Source organism: Hyla sarda, chromosome 4, assembly GCF_029499605.1.
Source record: "Hyla sarda isolate aHylSar1 chromosome 4, aHylSar1.hap1, whole genome shotgun sequence".
NCBI classification, from domain to species: domain Eukaryota; kingdom Metazoa; phylum Chordata; class Amphibia; order Anura; family Hylidae; genus Hyla; species Hyla sarda.
This window is the reverse complement of record NC_079192.1, coordinates 230,745,891-230,764,667: the sequence shown is the minus strand read 5'-3', so window position 1 is coordinate 230,764,667 and position 18,777 is coordinate 230,745,891. Positions and strand designations below refer to the sequence as shown.

The 18,777-nt window shown below is 45.5% G+C and overlaps 1 protein-coding gene across 6 annotated transcripts in view; it reads left to right on the top strand.

The window, feature by feature from the left end:
• Positions 1–18,777, top strand: part of BRD1 (bromodomain containing 1) — a 136,260-nt gene that overhangs the window by 34,260 nt on the left and 83,223 nt on the right. Inside the window, exon 1 of one of the 6 annotated variants that reach the window (XM_056573709.1) lies at positions 16,864–17,273. The exons of the other annotated variants lie outside the window; for them this stretch is intronic. The gene's annotated coding sequence lies outside the window, so the exon portion shown is untranslated. Of the gene's footprint in view, positions 1–16,863; positions 17,274–18,777 lie in introns of those variants that run through there. 6 annotated transcript variants of the gene reach the window in all.

The window sequence follows — 18,777 nt, the reverse complement described above, 5'->3', positions numbered from 1 at the left end:
TATTTATTACAAAGTTTCATAAATTTGCTTGTACTATTGAGCTATGTAATGTTTGCTGAAATGACAGTGCCTATCTAAAGGAGTATTCTGGTTACATAAAATTTTTATTTAACCCCACCAGGATCAAGTGTGAATTCAGGTAGAAAAACAGATATGGTGCACATCTACAATCTTGTATAATGATCTGATTGCTTCTCAGCACAATATCAAAAACTAACAGGTTGTTAGTATACATTTTTGATCAAAAAGTACAAGCCCACTCGCCACGTCAAGGCCACCTATCCAGAGTGGGTCCCTAGCATAAAATGGCGCAGCACCGGGCGGCGACCACCACCGCCGCGACGCCAATGCCCAAAGGGGGGGAACGACCCACTGGTAGAACGGCCCCAATGCCACTCAAACCAGTCTATGGGCCGCACCCCCCCGCAGACACGGCGCCACAGCAGCAACGGACACCGCACAGCACCACACCAGTGTGAACAGGGATGTAATAGCTCACTTACCATGCTCTCCCAGTCAGACTGGGAGGCTGCTAGGAAAGAAATGGCCCATGTGCAGCTAACTACTGCTTATATAGGGTTGGGATGAGGGGGTGGGGAAGAGTGCAGCACATGTTAAAACAAAGAAAAAGGAGGGGATAGAAATCACAGTGTGAATTCGGGTAGAAAAACAGACATGGTGCACATCTACAATCTTGTATAATGATCTGATTGCTTCTCAGCATAATATCAAAAACTAACAGGTTGTTAGTATACATTTTAGATCAAAAAGTACAAGCCCACTCGCCACGTCAAGGCCACCTATCCAGAGTGGGTCCCTAACGTCCCTAGCATAAAATGGCGCAGCATGTTTAAACATGTGCTGCACTCTTCCCCACCCCCTCAGCCCAAACCTATATAAGTAGTAGTTAGCTACACCTGGGCCATTTCTTTCCTAGCAGCCTCCCAGTCTGACTGGGAGAGCATGGTAAGTGAGCTATTACACCTTGTTCACACTGGTGTGGTGCTGTGCGGTGTCCGTGGCGCCGTGTCTGCGGGGGGGTGCGGCCCATAGACTGGTTTGAGTGGCATTGGGGCCGCTCTGCCGGTGGGTCGTTCCCCCCCTGTGGGCATTGGTGTCGCGGCGGTGGTGGTCGCCGCCCGGTGCTGCGCCATTTTATGTTAGGGACCCACTCTGGATAGGTGGCCTTGACGTGGCGAGTGGGCTTGTACTTTTTGATCAAAATGTATACTAACAACCTGTTAGTTTTTATATCAGATCAGATCATTATACAAGTAGATGTGCACCATGTCTGTTTTTCTACCCGAATTCCCACCAGGATCAAGGGCGCCCTCGCATACTGGGACTTAAAGGGGTAGTCCAGTGCTAAGGATAGGAGATAAGTTTCAGATCACGGGGGTCCGGCCGCTGGCCCCCCGCGATCTCCTGTACAGGGCCCCGTCTCGCTGACACGCCCCCTCAATACATCGCTACGGCAGAGCCGGAGATTGCCGAAGGCAGTGCTCCGGCTCTGCCATAGAGTTGTATTGAGGGGTCGTGTCAGCCGCCGATTAATGCGGTGGTCAACACGCCCCCCTTCCTGCGGGCAGCCGGGTCCCCGTACAGGAGATCTCGTGGGCCCCAAGCCCCCCCCCCCCCCGATATCTGAAACGTATCCCCTAGTTTTTCAGCACTGGATATCTCCTTTAAGGACCAAGGGCGTACCTGTACGCCCTCAAAGTTTCCGTTTACCGCCGGTAACTGGGCGGTGAATGGAACAGGATGCTTGCTGAAATCGTTTAGCAGGCATCATGTGCCAACGCCTGGGGTGGGGTCCTGAGACCGACTATCTGTGGTGATTCTGAGTCATACGGGTCTCCGGTGACCCGGAAAATAAGGGGGAGTAAGGTGGCAGGGGTGCCTCCTATCCCTGCTATTGGTCAGTCAGAAGCAACCGACCAATAGCAGATTGGGGGCGGGGGGATTAAAGTTCAGTTCCCCCGCTCTGCCCACCCACGGTAGTTCGGACAGAGCGGGGAACTGCGCTGGGAGTGGCGGTGGAGATCCCTTAACGAAAGCAGGTGGTGCTCCTCCTCTGGATGCAATCCTTCTACTTACCGAAGCCAGGTGAGTTGTTGCCTAGCAACATCTGGAGGGCCACAGTTTACAGTGGTCTCTAATCTGTAACCCTTCAGATGTTGTAAAGCTAAAACTTCCAGCATGCCGAGACAGCCATTTGCTGTTTGGGCATGCTGGGATTTGCAGTTTTGCAAGATTTAGAGCGGTACATTTTGGAGATCATTGTGCAGTGGTCTCTAAACTGTGGCCCTTTAAATCTTGCAAAACTACAACTCCCAGCATGCCCAGACAAGTTTGCTGTCTGGGCATGCTAGGATTTGTAGTTTTGCAACATCTGGAGGACACTGTGCGGTGGTCTCTAAATCGTGGCCCTCCAAATCTTGCAAAACTACAGCTCCCAGCATGCACGAACAGCAAACGACTGTCTTGGCATAGTTGGAGTTGCTCGCCTCCAGCTGTTGCAAAACTACAACTCCCAGCTTGCATGGTCTGTCAGTGCATGCTGGGAGTTGTAGTTTTACAACAGCTGGAAGTTTAACACCCCCCCCCCCCCCCATGTGAATGTACAGAGTACATTCACACGGGTGGGAGTTTACAGTGAGTTTCCTGCTTCAAGTTTGAGCTGCAGCAAATTTGCCGCAGCAGCTAGCGGGAAACTGACCGTAAAACCCAGCCAGTGCGAATGTACCTTTAAAAATACTACACTAACACAAAATGAAGGGTAGAACACATACATACCCTTACACTGCCCCCCCCCCCCCAATAAAAATGAAAAAATATCTCATACGGCATTGTTTCCAAAACAGAGCCTCCAGCTGTTGCAAAACAACAACTCCCAGCATTGCCGGACAGCCACTGACTGTCCAGGCATGCTGGGACTTTAGCAACAGCTGGAGGCACCCTGTTTGGGAATTGTTACACTTGCATCCAGGTCCGCCCCTATGCAAATCCCTAACGTAGGCCTCAAATGCTCTCTCACTTCGGAACTCGTATTTCAAGGAAACAGTTTAGGGCCACATATGGGGTATTTCCGTACTTGGGAGCAATTGCATTACAAATTTTGAGGGGCTTTTTCTCCTTTTACCCCGTATGAAAAGGAAAATTTGGGGTCTACACCAGCCTGTTAGTGAAAGAAAAAAAAAATTTTTTTACACTAACATGCTGGTTTTGCCCCATACTTTTCATTTTCACAAGAGGTAAAAGGAAAAAAAGACCCCCAAAACACAATTTCTCCTGAGTACGAAAATACCCCGTATGTAGACGTAAAATGCTCTGCGGGCACAAAACAAGGCTCAGGAGTGAGAGTGCACTATGCACATTTGAGGCCTAAATTGGTGATTTGCACAGGGGTGGCTGATTTTACAGCGGTTCTGACATAAACACAAAAAAACTAAATACCCATATGTGACGCCATTTTGGAAACCTAATACACACTTGGCACTCATATGCTAGTGAATCAGTGGATTTTATTATGACAGTCCATAACTTGCAATATTGATGTTTCGTTCCTTCCCGGACCTTCCTCAGAATTATACAGGACTGGTGCGGAGGGGAGATTTGAGAGGAAAAATGGTGACGTGCCGTGTTGAAGAGCAGGATGTGCAGTGACCGAAGTGACTAGAGCGGTCTCAATAGGTTTGGGATTCCTACTTGTGCACCATTATAGAGGGAGTGCCATATCTACTATTTACCCATTTTGGAAACTACACTGGTCACGGAATGTAACAAGGAGTATAGTGAACCTTAACACACCAATTTTTGTTAAAGTTGGATGTGAAAAAAAAGATATTTTCACTAAAATGCTGGTGTTACCCTAAATTTTTCATTTTCACAAGGGGAAAATAGGCAAAAAGCCCCACATAATTTGTAACCCCATTTCTTCTGAGTTTATAAATACCCCATATGTGGATGTAAAGTGTTGCTGGCGCATTACAATGCTCAGAAGAGAAGGAGCACCATTGGGCTTTTGGAGAGAGAATTTGTCCTGAATTGAAGGCCATGTGTGTTTACAAAACCCCCATGGTGCCAGAACAGTGGACCCCATCCACATGTGACCCCATTTTGTAAACTACACCCCTCATGTAATAAGGGGTGCAGTGAGCATTTACACCCCACAGGTGTCTGACAGATATTTTGAACAGAAATGTAATTTTTCATTTGCACAGCCTACTGTTGCAAAGAACTGTCAAATGCCAGTGGGGTGTAAATGCTCACTGCACCCCTTATTAAATTCTGTGAGGGGTGTAGTTTCCAAAATGGGGTCACATGTGGGGGGAGGGGGAACCACTGTTCTGGCACCATGGGGGCTTTGTAAACGCACATGGCCCCCTGACTTCCATTACAAACAAATTCTCTCTCCAAAAGCTCAATGGCGCTCCTTCTCTTCTGAGCATTGTAGTTCGCCCGCAGAGCACTTTACATCCACATATGGGGTATTCCCATACTCAGAAGAAATGGTGTTTTGGGTGGCTTTTTCTCCTATCACCCCCTGTGAAAATGAAAAATTTGGGGTAATACCAGCATTTTAGTGAAAAAAATCACATTTTTCATTTTCATGTCCAACTTTAGTGAAAATTCATCTAAATCCTGTGGGGTGTTAAGGCTCACTGTATCCCTTGTTAAGTTCCTTGAGGGGTGTAGTTTCCAATATAGTATGCCATGTGGGGTTTATTTTTGCTGTTCCGGCACCATAGGGGCTTCCTAAATGTAACATGCCCCCCAAAAATCATTTCAGCAAAATTTGCTTTTCAAAAGCCAAATGTGACTCCTCTTCTGAGCATTGTAGTGCGCCAGCAGAGTACTTGACGTCCACACATGGGGTATTTCCATACTCAAAGGATAGGGGATAAGATGCCTGATTGCGGGAGTCCCGCAGCTGGGGATACCCGTGATCATGCACGCGGCACCCCGTTTGTAATCAGTCCCCGGAGCGTGTTCTCTCCGAGTCTGATTACGGGCGACTACAGGGCCGGCAGGGTGTGACTTCACGCTCCGCCCCTCAATGCATGTCTATTGGAGGGGGCGTGACAGCTATCACGCCCCCTCCCGTAAACTTGCATTGAGGGGCGGAGCGTGACGTCACACGGGGGTGGAGACGTGACGTCACACGCCGCCGGCCCTGTAGTCGCCCGTAACCAGACCCGGAGCGAACACGCTCCGGGGACTGATTACAAACGGGGTGCTGCGTGCATGATCACGGGTGTCCCCAGTGGCGGGACTCCCGCAATCAGGCATCTTATCCCCTATCCTTTGGATAGGGGAGGAGATGTGTAAGCACCGGAGAACCCCTTTAATAAAGATCCCTTCCCTAGCAAAAGTTTGAATCACCCCCCCCTTTTCCCATAAAAAAATAAAACAGTGTAAATAAACATAAACATGTGGTATCGGCGCGTGCATAAATGTCCGAACTATAAAAATATATCATTAATTAAAATGCACAATGGCGTACGTGCAAAAAAATTCCAAAGTCCCAAAATGCGTATTTTTGGTCACTTTTTATACCATTAAAAAATGGATAAGAAGTGATCAAAAAGTCAGATCAAAACAAAAATGGTACCGATAAAAACTTCAGATCACGGCGCAATAAATGAGCCCTCATACCGCCCTGTACATGGAAAAATAAAAAAATTATAGGGGTCAGAAGAGGACATTTTTAAACTTATAAATTTTCCTGCATTTTTTCCAGAAGTACGACAAAATTAAATCTACAAAGTAGGGTATCATTTTAACCGTATGGACCTACAGAATAATGATAAGGTGTAATTTTTACTGAAATATGCACTGCGTAGAAACGGAAGCCCCCAAAAGCTACAAAATAGTGTTTTTTCTTCGATTTTGTCGCACAATGATTTTATTTTCCGTTTCTCCGTGGATTTTTGGGTAAAATGACTAATGTCACTGCAAAGTAGAATTGGTGATGCAAAAAATAAGCCATAATATGGATTTTTAAGTGGAAAATTGAAAGGGTTATGATTTTTAAAAGGTAAGGAAGAAAAAACGAAAATGCAAAAACTGAAAAACCCTGTGTCCTTAAAGGAGAACTCCGGAATATAAAAATTGTCCCCCATAGTGCCAGCAGTAAAAGAATAAAGCTTCCTCCGATCCCGTGGGGCCTCCGCTAACCGGCTCCGGTCTCCGCCACGATCCTCTTCCTGGTTGCCGGTGGTCGGAGAGTGAAACTGAACTCAGCCAATCACCAGCCGCAGTGAAGTCCCGACTCGGCCGGCGATAGGCTGAGTGGCAGTGTGATGTTTTCGGCCCCCGCAGCAGGTGCCTATGTAGTGAAGAATTTTGTGTCCTGAAGCGTTCTCACACAGCCGCTCAGCCTATCGCCGGCCGAGTCGGACTTCGCTGGTGATTGGCTGAGCGCAGTATGATTCTCCGACCACCGGCAACCAGGAAGAGGATCACGGCGGAGACCGGAGACGGTTACCGGGCCCCCCAGGGGAGCGGAGGAAGGTATGTACATCTTTATTTTTTTACTGCCGGCAGTATGGGGGACAATTTTTATATTCCGGAGTTCTCCTTTAAGGGGTTAAAGCCTCCCAGAGTTATGGGATGCTTAAATGCTTAAAGTGACAGTGGTCAGATTTGGAAAAAATGGCTGCATTCTTAAAGGGGTACTCCACTGCTCAGCGTTTAGAACAAACTGTTCCGAACGCTGGAGCCGGGAGCTTGTGATGTCCTAGCCCCGCCCCCTCGTAACATCACCCCGCCCCCTCAATGCAAGTCTATGGGAGGGGGCGTGATGGCTGTCACGCCCCCTCCCATAGACTTGCATTGAGGGGGCGGGGTTATGACATCATGAGCTCCTGGAGCTCCAGCGTTAGGAATAGTTTGTTCCAAATGCTGAGCAGCGGAGTACCCCTTTAACCCCTTAAGGACTCTTTTATTTTTACGTTTTTGTTTTTTCCTCCTCGCCTTCAAAAAATCATAACTTTTATATTTTCATCCACTGACTAATATGAGGGCTTGTTTTTTGCGCGACCAGTTGTCCGTTGTAATGCCATCACTCACTTTACCATAAAATGTAGCTAATTTTGGAAAGTTTCGTTTTCAGGCCGTACAATTAACAGTAAAAATTACATGTGTTCTTTTATTCTTTTGGTCAATACGATTAAAATTATACCCATGATTACATACTTCTCTATTACTGTTGCGCTTTAAAAAAATTGCAAACTTTTTAACCAAATTAAATTTTTCATTTTTCCATATAAGAAGCGGTATGAGGGCTCATTTTTTGTGCCGGGATCTGTACTTTTTATTGCTACCATATTTGCTTATATAAAACTTTTAATAAATTTTTTATCAATTTTTTTGAATAAAAGGTTATAAAAAAGCAGCAATTTTTGACTTTTTATTTATTTTATTTTTTTATGTTCACGCCGTTCACCATACGGTATCATTAACATTATATTTTAATAGTTCGGGTACTTACGCACGCTGCGATAACAAATATATATATTTATTAAAAAAAAATTATACTTTTTTTACTTTTATTTTTACACTTTAATAGTCCCCATAGGGGACTATTAACCCCTACAGGACCCATGACGTAACGGTACGTCCCGACACCCTGGGTCTTAAGGACCAGGGACGTACATTTACGTCATGGGCAGTTCTGGTCCCCGCCGTGCGCCGGGCGGGGATCGGAGCGGGATGCCTGCTTAAATCACTCAGCAGGCATCCTGTGCAAATGCCCAGGGGGGGTCATCATACCCCCCCCCATGTCGGCGATCGGGCAAATCGCAAGTGAATTCACACTTGCGATTTGCGCGATTCCGGGTCTATAGTGAATGTAAGGGGGATCGCGAGGGTCTAAGACACCCAGGATCCCCCTGAAGCGATAGGAGTGAGGTGGCACGGGTGCCACCCCTCCTATCCCTGCTATTGGTGGTCTAGACGCAACCACCAATAGCAGATCGGGGGCGGGGGGGGGGGGTTAACTTTCGTTCTCCCCGTCCTACCCTCCCACAATAGGCGGGGCAGGACGGGGAAACGACGGGGACCGGCGCCGAAGATCCACTTACCGATCCGGGCAGGCGACGGAGGCTGCGGGCGACGGAGATCGGCGGGGGGCGGCGATGACGTGCGGCTGGATCCGACGGAAGCCGGTGAGTTGCCTAGCAACATCTGGAGGGTACAGTTTGAGACCATTATACAGTGGTCTCTAACTGTAGCCCTCCAGATGTTGCAAAACTACAACTCCCAGCATGCCCAGACAGCTATTTGGGCATGCTGGAATATGTAGTTTTGCAACAGCTGGAGGACTACAGTTCGAGACCACTATATAGTGGTCCCTAAACTGTAGCCCTCCAGATCTTGCAGAACTACAACTCCTAGCATGCTCAAACAACTGTTTGCTGTCAGGGCATGCTGGGAATTGTAGTTTTGCAACAGCTGGAGGACCACAGTGTTTGCAGTGTTCTCTAAAACTGTAGCCCTCCAGATGTTGCAAAACTGCAAATCCCAGCATGTCCAAACAGCAATCAGCTGTCTCGGCATGCTGGGAGTTGTAGTTGTGTACCTCCAGCTATTGCATAACTACATCTCCCAGCATGCCCTTCGGTGATCAGTACATGCTGGGAGTTGTAGTTTTGCAACAGCTGGAGGCACACTGGTTAGAAAATACTGAGTTAGGTAACAGAACCTAACTGAAGGTTTTCCAACCAGTGTGTCTCCAGCTGTTGCAAAAGTACAACTCCCAGCATGCACGGTCTGTCAGTACATGCTGAGAGTTGTAGTTTTGAAACAGCTGGAGGTTTGCCCCCCCATGTGAACGTACAGGGTACATTCACACAGGCAGGTTTACAGTAAGTTTCCTGCTTCAAGTTTTGGCTGCGGCAAATTTTTCTCCGCAGCTCAAACTCCTAGCGAAAAACTCACCATAACACGTCAGTGCGAATGTACCCTAAAAACACTACACCACACTAACACATAATAAAGAGTAAAACACTACATATACACCCCCTTACACTGTCCCCACCCCCCCAATAAAAATGAAAAACATATCGTACGGCAGTGTTTCCAAAACGGAGCCTCCAGCTGTTGTAAAACAACAACTCCCAGCATTTCCGGACAGCCACTGACTGTCCAGGCATGCTGGGAATTTAGCAACAGCTGGAGGCATCCTGTTTGGGAATCACTGGCGTAGAATACCCCTATGTCCACCCCTATGCAATCCCTAATTTAGTCCTCAAATGCGCATGGAGCTCTCTCACTTCGTAGCCCTGTCGTATTTCAAGGAAACAGTTTAGGGCCACATATGGGGTATCTCCGTACTCGGGAGAAATTGCAGTACAAATTTTGGGGGGCTTTTTCTCCTTTTACCCCTTATGAAAAGGAAAAGTTGGGGCTACACCAGCTTGTTAGTGTAAAAAAAAAAAAAAATTGACACTAACATGCTGGTGTTTCCCTTTACTTTTTATTTTCACAAGCGTTAAAAGGAAAAAAAGACCTTCAAAATTTGTAACTCAATTTCTCCTGAGTACAGAAATACCCCATATGTGGGCGTAAAATGCTCTGCGGGCGCACAACAAGGCTCAGGAGTGAGTGCGCTATGTACATTTGAGGCCTAAATTGGTGCTTTGCACAGGGGTGGCTGATTTTACAGCGGTTCTGACATAACGCAAAAAAATAAATACCCACATGTGATCCCATTTTGGAAACAACACCCATCACGTAATGTAATAAGGGGTACAGTGAGCATTTACGCCCCACAGGTGTCTGACACATTTTTGGAACAGTGGTCCGTGAAAATGAAAAATTTTATTTTTCATTTGCACAGCCCACTGTTCCAAAGATCTGTCAAACGCCAGTGGGGTGTAAATACTCACTGCACCCCTTATTAAATTCTGTGAGGGGTGTAGTTTCCAAAATAGGGTCACATGTGGGGGGTCCACTGTTCTGGCACCACGGGGGGCTTTGTAAATGCACATGGCCCCTGACTTCCATGCCAAACTATTTTTTTCCCAAAAGCTCAATGGCGCTCCTTCTCTTCTGACCATTGTAGTGCGCCAGCAGAGCACTTGACGTCCACACATGGGGTACCTCCATACTCAGAAGAGATGGGGTTACAAATTTTGGGGGGTCTTTTCTGCTATTAACCCTTGCAAAAATGTGAAATTTGGGGGGAAACACACATTTTAGTGAATTTTTTTAATTTTTTTTTTACATATGCAAAAGTTGTGAAACCCCTGTGGGGTATTAAGGCTCGCTTTATTCCTTGTTAGGTTCCTCAAGGGGTCTAGTTTACAAAATGGTATGCCATGTGTTTTTTTTTTGCTGTTCTGGCACCATAGGGGCTTCCTAAATGCGACATGCCCCCCGAGCAAAATTTGCTCTCAAAAAGCCAAATATGACTCCTTCTCTTCTGAACATTGTAGTTCACCCGTAGTGCACTTCAGGTCAACTTATGTGGTACCTCCATACTCAGAAGAGATGGGGTTACAAATTTTGGGGGGTATTTTCTGCTATTAACCCTTGCAAAAATTTGAAATTTGGGGGGAAACACACATTTTAGTGAAATTTTTTTTTTTTTTTTTACATATGCAAAAGTCGTGAAACACCTGTGGGGTATTAAGGCTCACTTAATTCCTTGTTACGTTCCTCAAGGGGTCTAGTTTCCAAAATGGTATGGCATGTTTTTTTTTTTTGCTGTTCTGGCACCATAGGGGCTTCCTAAATGCAACATGCGCCCCAAAAACCATTTCAGAAAAACGTACTCTCCAAAATCCCCTTGTCGCTCCTTCGCTTCTGAGCCCTCTACTGCGCCTGCCGAACAATTTACATAGACATATGAGGTATGTGCTTACTCGAGAGAAATTGGGCTACAAATATAAGTATACAATTTTTACTTTTACCCATTGTAAAAATTCAAAAATTGGGTCTACAAGAACATGCGAGTGTAAAAAAAGAAGATTGTGAATTTTCTCCATCACTTTGCTGCTATTCCTGTGAAACACCTAAAGGGTTAAAACGCTGACTGAATGTCATTTTGAATACTTTGGGGGGTGCAGTTTTAATAATGGGGTCATTTGTGGGGTATTTCTAATATGAAGACCCTTCAAATCCACTTCAAACCTGAACTGGTCCCTGAAAAATAGTGAATTTGAAAATTTTGTGAAAAATTGGAAAATTGCTGCTGAACTTTGAAGCCCTCTGGTGTCTTCCAAAAGTAAAAACACGTAAATTTTATGATGCAAACATAAAGTGGACATATTGTATATGTGAATAAAAAAAAATTTATTTGGAATATCCATTTTCCTTACAAGCAGAGAGCTTCAAAGTTAGAAAAATGCAAAATTTTCAAATTTTTCATCACATTTTGGGATTTTTCACCAAGAAAGGATGCAAGTTAGCACAAAATGTTACCACTATGTTAAAGTAGAATATGTCACGAAAAAACTATCTCGGAATCAGAATGATAACTAAAAGCATTCCAGAGTTATTAATGTTTAAAATTACAGTGGTCAGATGTGCAAAAAACGTTCTGGTCCTAAGGTGTAAAATGGCCTGGTCCTTAAGGGGTTAATAGCAATCATTCGATTGCTATTACTGTTCAGTGCTATGCATAGAGCATAGCACTGATCAGTGTTATCGGTCATCTTCTGCTCTGGTCTGCTTGATCTCAGACCAGAGCAGAAGACCCTTGGAAGGCAGCGGAGACAGGTGAGGTGGCCTCCGTCTGCCTTTCCGGATGATCGGATCGCCGCGGTAGCGCTGCGGGCGATCCGATCATCCATTTTAGTGACCGCAATGCTGCAGATGCAGTGATCTGTATTGATCACGGCATCTGAGGGGTTAATGGCGGACATTCGCGCGATCGCGGATGTCCGCCATTACTGGCAGGTCAGCAGTTGGGACATGTCGTGCATGACCTGAGTATCGCTCCGATGCTTGCGGTTATGTATAGGACGTAAATGTATGTCCTGGTGCGTTAAGTACCACCTCACCATGACGTACATTTACGTCCTCTGTCGTTAAGGGGTTAAGGTCAAAATGGGCTTGGTCCTTAAGGGATTAAATAAGGCTATAACCTCAAGATATATCACTTACTAATATAGTGTTATCATAAATTTTACTGGCTTCAGCATGTTTTTAAGTGATTCACACTTAGCAGGAAGTTGTGCAGTTCTTTTATAGTCAGTGTGATATTGTCTCACCTGCTACTTCCTCTCTCCCAAGATAACACATCATCCTCTGCTGTCTCAGGAGGCATGGTTGTATCTTGTCTCTGAGCCATATTTCCTTCCTGGGTGACGTCACCACCTCTGACCAGCCCCTACACCATCTCCCTGTTGTATACATCTTTATAGGGATGTTTAGGGAGAATGAGGTGTGTTTACAGCATGCTACTATGTGCTGAACAATGTAACAGGCAGAGGAGCAGACGGAATGAATAGCAGGTGATGCAGCCTCACTGATATGCAATAGTCCACTATGAAATTAGATGTTCTGCAACTAATATTAGCTGGGAATGTTCAGGATTGCTGGAGTGGGGTAAAATAGGCAGGGTGAGAGGAGGGTAAAAAGCTGAGGGAAAGCAATGAATTCTTGTAACTGGTATACTTAGCAACCACTAAGTAACAAACTCTGTGTTTTTCAACCAGTGTGCCTCCAGCTGTTGCATAGCTACAACCCCCAGAATGCACAACAGCCAAAGGGGATGCTGGGAGTTGTAGTTTTGCAACAGCTGGAGGTTTGCTCACTGTAAACATTCACACAGGCGGGTTTACAGTGAGTTTCTAGCTGCAAGTTTGAGATGCAGCAAATTTTCCACTGCAGCTCAAACTCCCAGCGGGAAACTCGATGTAAACCTCCGCTAGTGTGAATGTACCCTAAAAACACTACACTACACTACACAAAATAAAAAGTAAAACACTACGTATACATAAACCCCTACACAGCTAGCCCCCCAATAAAAATGTCTGGTGCAACACTGTTTCCAAAACGGAACCTCCAACTGTTGCAAAACAACAACTCCCAGTATTGCCGGACAGCCATTGATTGTCCTGGCAGGCTGGGAGTTTTGCAACAGCTGGAGGCTATCTGTTTGGGAAACACTGCCGTAGGGTAATTTTGGTATCAGAGACAAGTGTAATTCTTGCATTCAGGTCTGTCGCCATGCAAATCCCTAATGTAGGCCTTAAATGCGCATGGCGCTCTCTCTCTACGGAGGCCTGTCGTATTTCAAGCCAACAATTTAGTGCTACATATGGGGTATTTCCGTACTCGGGAGAAATTGCCTAACAAATTTTGGGGGGCCTTCTTTCCTTTTATCCCTTATGAAAAGGTAAAGTTGGGGTCTACACTTGCATGTTATTGTAAAAAAAAAAAAAATGTTTACACTAACATGTTGGTGTTGCCCTATACTTTACATTTTCACAAGATGTAATAGGAAAAAAAGACCCCCAAAATTTGTAATGCAATTTCTCCCGAGTACGAAAATACCCCATATGTGGGTGTAAAGTGCTCTGCGGGCGCACAACAGGGCTCAGAAGTGAGAGCGCACTATGTACTTTATTTGAGGCCTAAATTGGTTATTTGCACAGGGGTGGTTGATTTTACAGCGGTTCTGACATAAACCCCCCCCCCCCCAAAAAAAAAAAATACCCACGTGTGACCCCATTTTGGAAACTACACCCCTCATGGAACGTAACAAGGCGTATAGTGAGCCTGAACACCCCACAGATGTTTGACACTTTTCGTTAAAGTTGGATGGGAAAATGAAAAAATTTTTTTTCGCTAAAATGCTTGTGTTACCCTAAACTTTTCATTTTCACAAGGGAAAATAGGGGAAAAAAGCCCCCCAATTTGTAACCCAATTTCTTCTGAACCCCATATGTGGATGTAAAGTGCTCCGTGGGTGAACTACAATACTCAGAAGAGAAGGAATTTGTCCGGAAATGAAGGCCACGTGTGTTTACAAAGCCCCCATAGTGCCAGAACAATGGACCCCACACATGTGACCCCATTTTGGAAACTACACCCCTCATGTAATGTAATAAGGGGTGCAGTGAGCATTTATACCCCACAGGTGTCTGACAGATTTTTGGAACAGTGGTCCGTGAAAATGAAAAATTTTATTTTTCATTTGCACAGCCTTCTGTTCCAAAGATCTGTCAAACGCCAGTGGGGTGTAAATGCTCATTGCACCCCTTATTACATTCTGTGAGGGGTGTAATTACAAAAATGGGGTCACATGTGTCCACTGTTCTGGCACCATGGGGGGCTTTGTAAACATACATGGCCCCCAACATCCATTCCAAACAAATTCTCTAGCCAAAAGCTCAATGGTGCTCCTTCTCTTCTGAGCATTGTAGTTTGCCCGCAGAGCACTTTACATCCCCATATGGCGTATTTCCATAATCTGAAGAGATGGGGTTACAAATTTTGGGGGGTATTTTCTCCTTTTCCCCCTTGTAAAATTTGGGGAAAAAACAGCATTTTAGAGTACTTTATATCTACATATGAGGTATTTCCTTACACGAGAAAAATTGGGTTACAAACTTGTAATTCAAAAACTGGCTTTACAAGAACATGCGAGTGTAAAAAATTTTGTTTTCTAAATTTTCATCAAATTTGGGGATTTTTCACCAAGAAAGAATGCAAGGAACAACGAAAATGTAACCCATATGTTAAAGTAGAATATGTCCTGAAAAAAACAATCGCAGAATCAGAATAAAAGGTAAAAGCATCCCAGAGTTATTAATGTATAGAGTCAGAGTGGTCAGAATTGCAAAACAGAGTCATTAAAGGGTCACTCTCATTAAAACAAATTTTTGCTATTGCACTCCTTATGGTAAATAAAAAATATTTCTAATATACTTTGTTAAAAAAAAAATGAAGTTTTCTATGTTTTATTTGTGCTTAAAAACACTCAAGAGCACATTTTCCCCCAACTCATACACAGACTTTGGACCAAAGTCCAAACACAGGAAGTGCCGCCTGGAGTGCTGTGGGGGGGGGGGGGGGGTGTCCAGCCTCATCCAATCATAGCTTCTCTCACACATAACTGCCATATGCTGTTGGTTGGACCCCCCCCCCCCCCTCAGCACTCCAGGCTGCACTTTCTGTGTTTGGGCTTCGGTCCTGTCTGTGTATAAGATTGGGGAAAATGTGCTCTTGAGTGTTTTTAAGCACAAATAAAACATAGAAAACGTCATTTTTTTTAAACAAAGTATATTAGAAATATTTTTCATTTACCATAAGGAGTGCAATAGCAAAAAATTTTTTAATGAGAGTGCCCATTTAAGGTGAAAATGGGCTACGCCCCTAAGGGGTTATATAGCCTCCTCCTTCATTCCTCTTCATTTCTGCATGGAAATTCCGCTTGAATTCTGCTTCATGGATAAAATGACAGAAGGCAACAATTTCCTGACCGAAATTATTGCTCTTGAATTCCTCAGTGTGAATGCACCCTTACCATTCATTAACCCCTTAACGACCACATACGTATATGTAAGTCCTGGTTTGGAGGGACTTCCCGCACCAGGACGTACATTTACGTCCTATGTATGACCGCGAGCATCGGAACGGTGCTCACGTCATACACGGCAGGTTCCGGCTGCTACTAGCAGCCGGGGACCCGCCGATAATGGCTGACATCCGCGATCGCGCGGATGTCCGCCATTAACCCCTCAGATGCCATGATCAATACAGATCACGGCATCTGCGGCAGTGCGGTACTTTGAATGGATGATCGGATCACCCGCAGCGCTGCCGCAGCGATCCAGTCATCCAGCATGGCAGCCAGAGGTCCCCTCACCTGGCTCCGGCCGTCTCCCGGGGTCTTCTGCTCTGGTCTGAGATCGAGCAAACCAGAGCAGAAGATCACTGATAATACTGATCAGTGCTATGTCCTATACATAGTACTGAACAGTATTAGCAATCAAAGGATTGCTATAGATAGTCCCCTATGGGGACATAAAATGTGTAAAATAAAAGTTGGAAAATGTAAAAATAAAAAGTAAAAAAAAGTGAAAAATCCCCTCCCCCAATAAAAAAGAAAATTGTCAGTTTTTCCCATTTAACCCCCAAAAAGCGTTTTTTTTTATAAACCTATTTGGTATCATTGCATGTGTAAATGTCCGTAATATAAGAATATAATGTTAATTATCCCGTGCGGTGAATGGTGTAAATGTAAAAAATAAAAAAGTCAAAAAATGCAGCTTTTTTTGTCACATGTTATTAAAAAAAAATTATTAAAAATGATCTAAATGTTTTATATATGCAAATGTGAGATCGATAAAAAGTACAGATGATGGCGCAAAAAATAAGCCCTTATACCGCCCTATATACAGAAAAATGAAAAAGTTATAGGTGGTCAAAATAGGGCGATTTTAGATTACTGATTTTGTACAAAAAGTTTTAGATTTTTTTTTCAAGCGGTACAAAAATATAAAAGTATCTAGCCATGGGTATCATTTTAACCATATTGACCCACAGAATAAAGAACACATGTCATTTTTACCGTAAAGTGTACAGTGTGAAAACAAAACCCTCCAAAATGTGCAAAATTTTGGTTCTCATTTAAATTTCCTCCCTAAAATTTTTTTGGGGGGGGGGTTGCCGTACAGTTTATGGTAAAATGAGAGGTTTCAGTACAAAGTACAATTGGTCACACAAAAAACAAGCCCTTATATGGGTCTGTACATGGAAATATAAAGGAGTTATGGATTTTAGAAGGCGAGGAGGAAAAAACGAAAACGCAAAAATAAAATTGGCCTTGAAAATGGGCTTGGTGCTTAAGGGGTTAAGAGAGGGCAGATAGCTGATAGCGGAAGCGCAAACCACGTGCCTTCGCTGATCACCGTGACAACACTGCGGTTGGCGAACACCCCTTGCCTCCCCTATCATGGCGGCACGTAGCGTACGTGACGCCGTTACGTCTGTCCAGCGGAGAGGGGCGGTACGCGTTCTGGTGAAACCGCATTGTTTGTTTCAAAGGAAGAATCTGGGCCGAGCCGCGGCCGCCGTGCGTCTACTCGGGGACAGGCCAGGACGTTCGCGCGGATCCGAGGACAGCGGCTCACGGCTTATCCCCGTGGCCCCTCCTCTTCCATTCGAGTGGTCAGGGGAGGGAGTCACAACCGGAAGATCTGGAGAGGAGGGGAAGCTTTTGTGATCGCTCCGTGGCGGTGGCCACACAGTTCACGGTCAGGCTGGGAGAACGATCTGTCGCCATTAAGTGCTAGCCCGACTGTCAGCCGCAGGTAAGGGCGCCCATGACTCCGCAGCCCAGTCCCGTCTTCCTCTCCTCCCCCATCTCCAGCCGGCGCTGCTCCCTGTCTCTGCTGTGTGTGATTCCGCTTTGTGCGCTTGTGTTGTTAGGCGCCATGTTTGGTGCTGGACGCTGCTCCCCTCTCCGGGCCGCTCTAACCGCCACCCATTGATTTGAACAGGCCCGGGAAAAGTGTTTGGTGCAGTGACGTCACGGGGCTGGCTCCCGTCCCAAGTTTGGGGGAGACCTTTAACTGTTGAGCGCCCACAGGGGTCAGGTAGTAGCAGGCTGCTCTTGTTATTAAACACGGACTGCGCTGTCCTATCAGCGCCCGGCTCCTGGGTGCAGCTGGGCTGCCTTAAAGGCGCAGGCACCACATAAACAGCCTGGGCGAACTACAGGTGACAGCAGCACTGAGGCAGTTTTATCAATGACCTGAGATAGAAGGGTGCCATCACAGCTGACATACCTACCTAAACTACTCGTTCTCTGTTTATGTTTATATCTTATAAGCTATAAATACGTAAAACCAACCAAAGCCTTACACGTTTTAAAGGTATACGCACATAAACCTATGCCACGAATACATTCTATGGGACAAAAAGCGTGTGTTTATGTGGTACCTATAAGTATGCAGAACTCTTCTATACCACAAAAAATCATAGTGCCATACTTTTCTCCACATTGGCGTAATGGAGGTCCATGGGTATACCACAGCATATGTTTAGGTCACTGTTTCCCAACCAGGGTGCCTCCAGCTGTTGCAAAACTACAACTCCCAGCATGCCCGGACAGCCAAAGGCTGTCCGGGCTTGCTGGGAGTTGTAGTTTTGCAACAGCTGGAGGCACCCTGGTTGGGAAACACTGGTGTAGGTACTGTTAAAAGTATCCTCCGGCATAATGCTGTGGTATAGATGGAAACCAGCCCTTCCATCAAATGATACAGTACATATCAGGGAATGTCCAGTCAGGTCTTAGGAATCTTACTGTGGGGGTGCATAGGAGGTGGGGAGTGTAATTGGGGTAGTCTAGCAAAGAACTCTATTTTCCTTGTGCCAGCGCCGCTATAACAGAGCTTCGCTCCCTGCTGTCCAGGTAAAATCACATCCTCGCTTCAGTAGACACAGCAATGTCCCACCTCACACTGGCTGAGCGGCGCTTCGTTATTCCAGTGAGGAAGGTTAGCGTCAGTGTTTTTCAGTTTATTCCCCCCTAACCCCATCACTGACCAGATTTTAAAGAGAAGTTTTTCACCAGACTGAGGCTGGGTTTACACCACGTTTTAGGCAATGCGGGACCGCATACGAATAGGGGGAGCTAAAATCGTGCGCTCCCCTATGGAGCCCATATGTAATGTATTTCAATGAACTGACCGGAGTGAACGCTGACTCCGGTCGGCTCATTTTTATCCCCTATGCGGTTTTCCCACCGGACCTAAAACCATGGGTGAGCACTGTTTTAGGTCCAGTGGGAAACCGCATATGGGGCAAAAACCG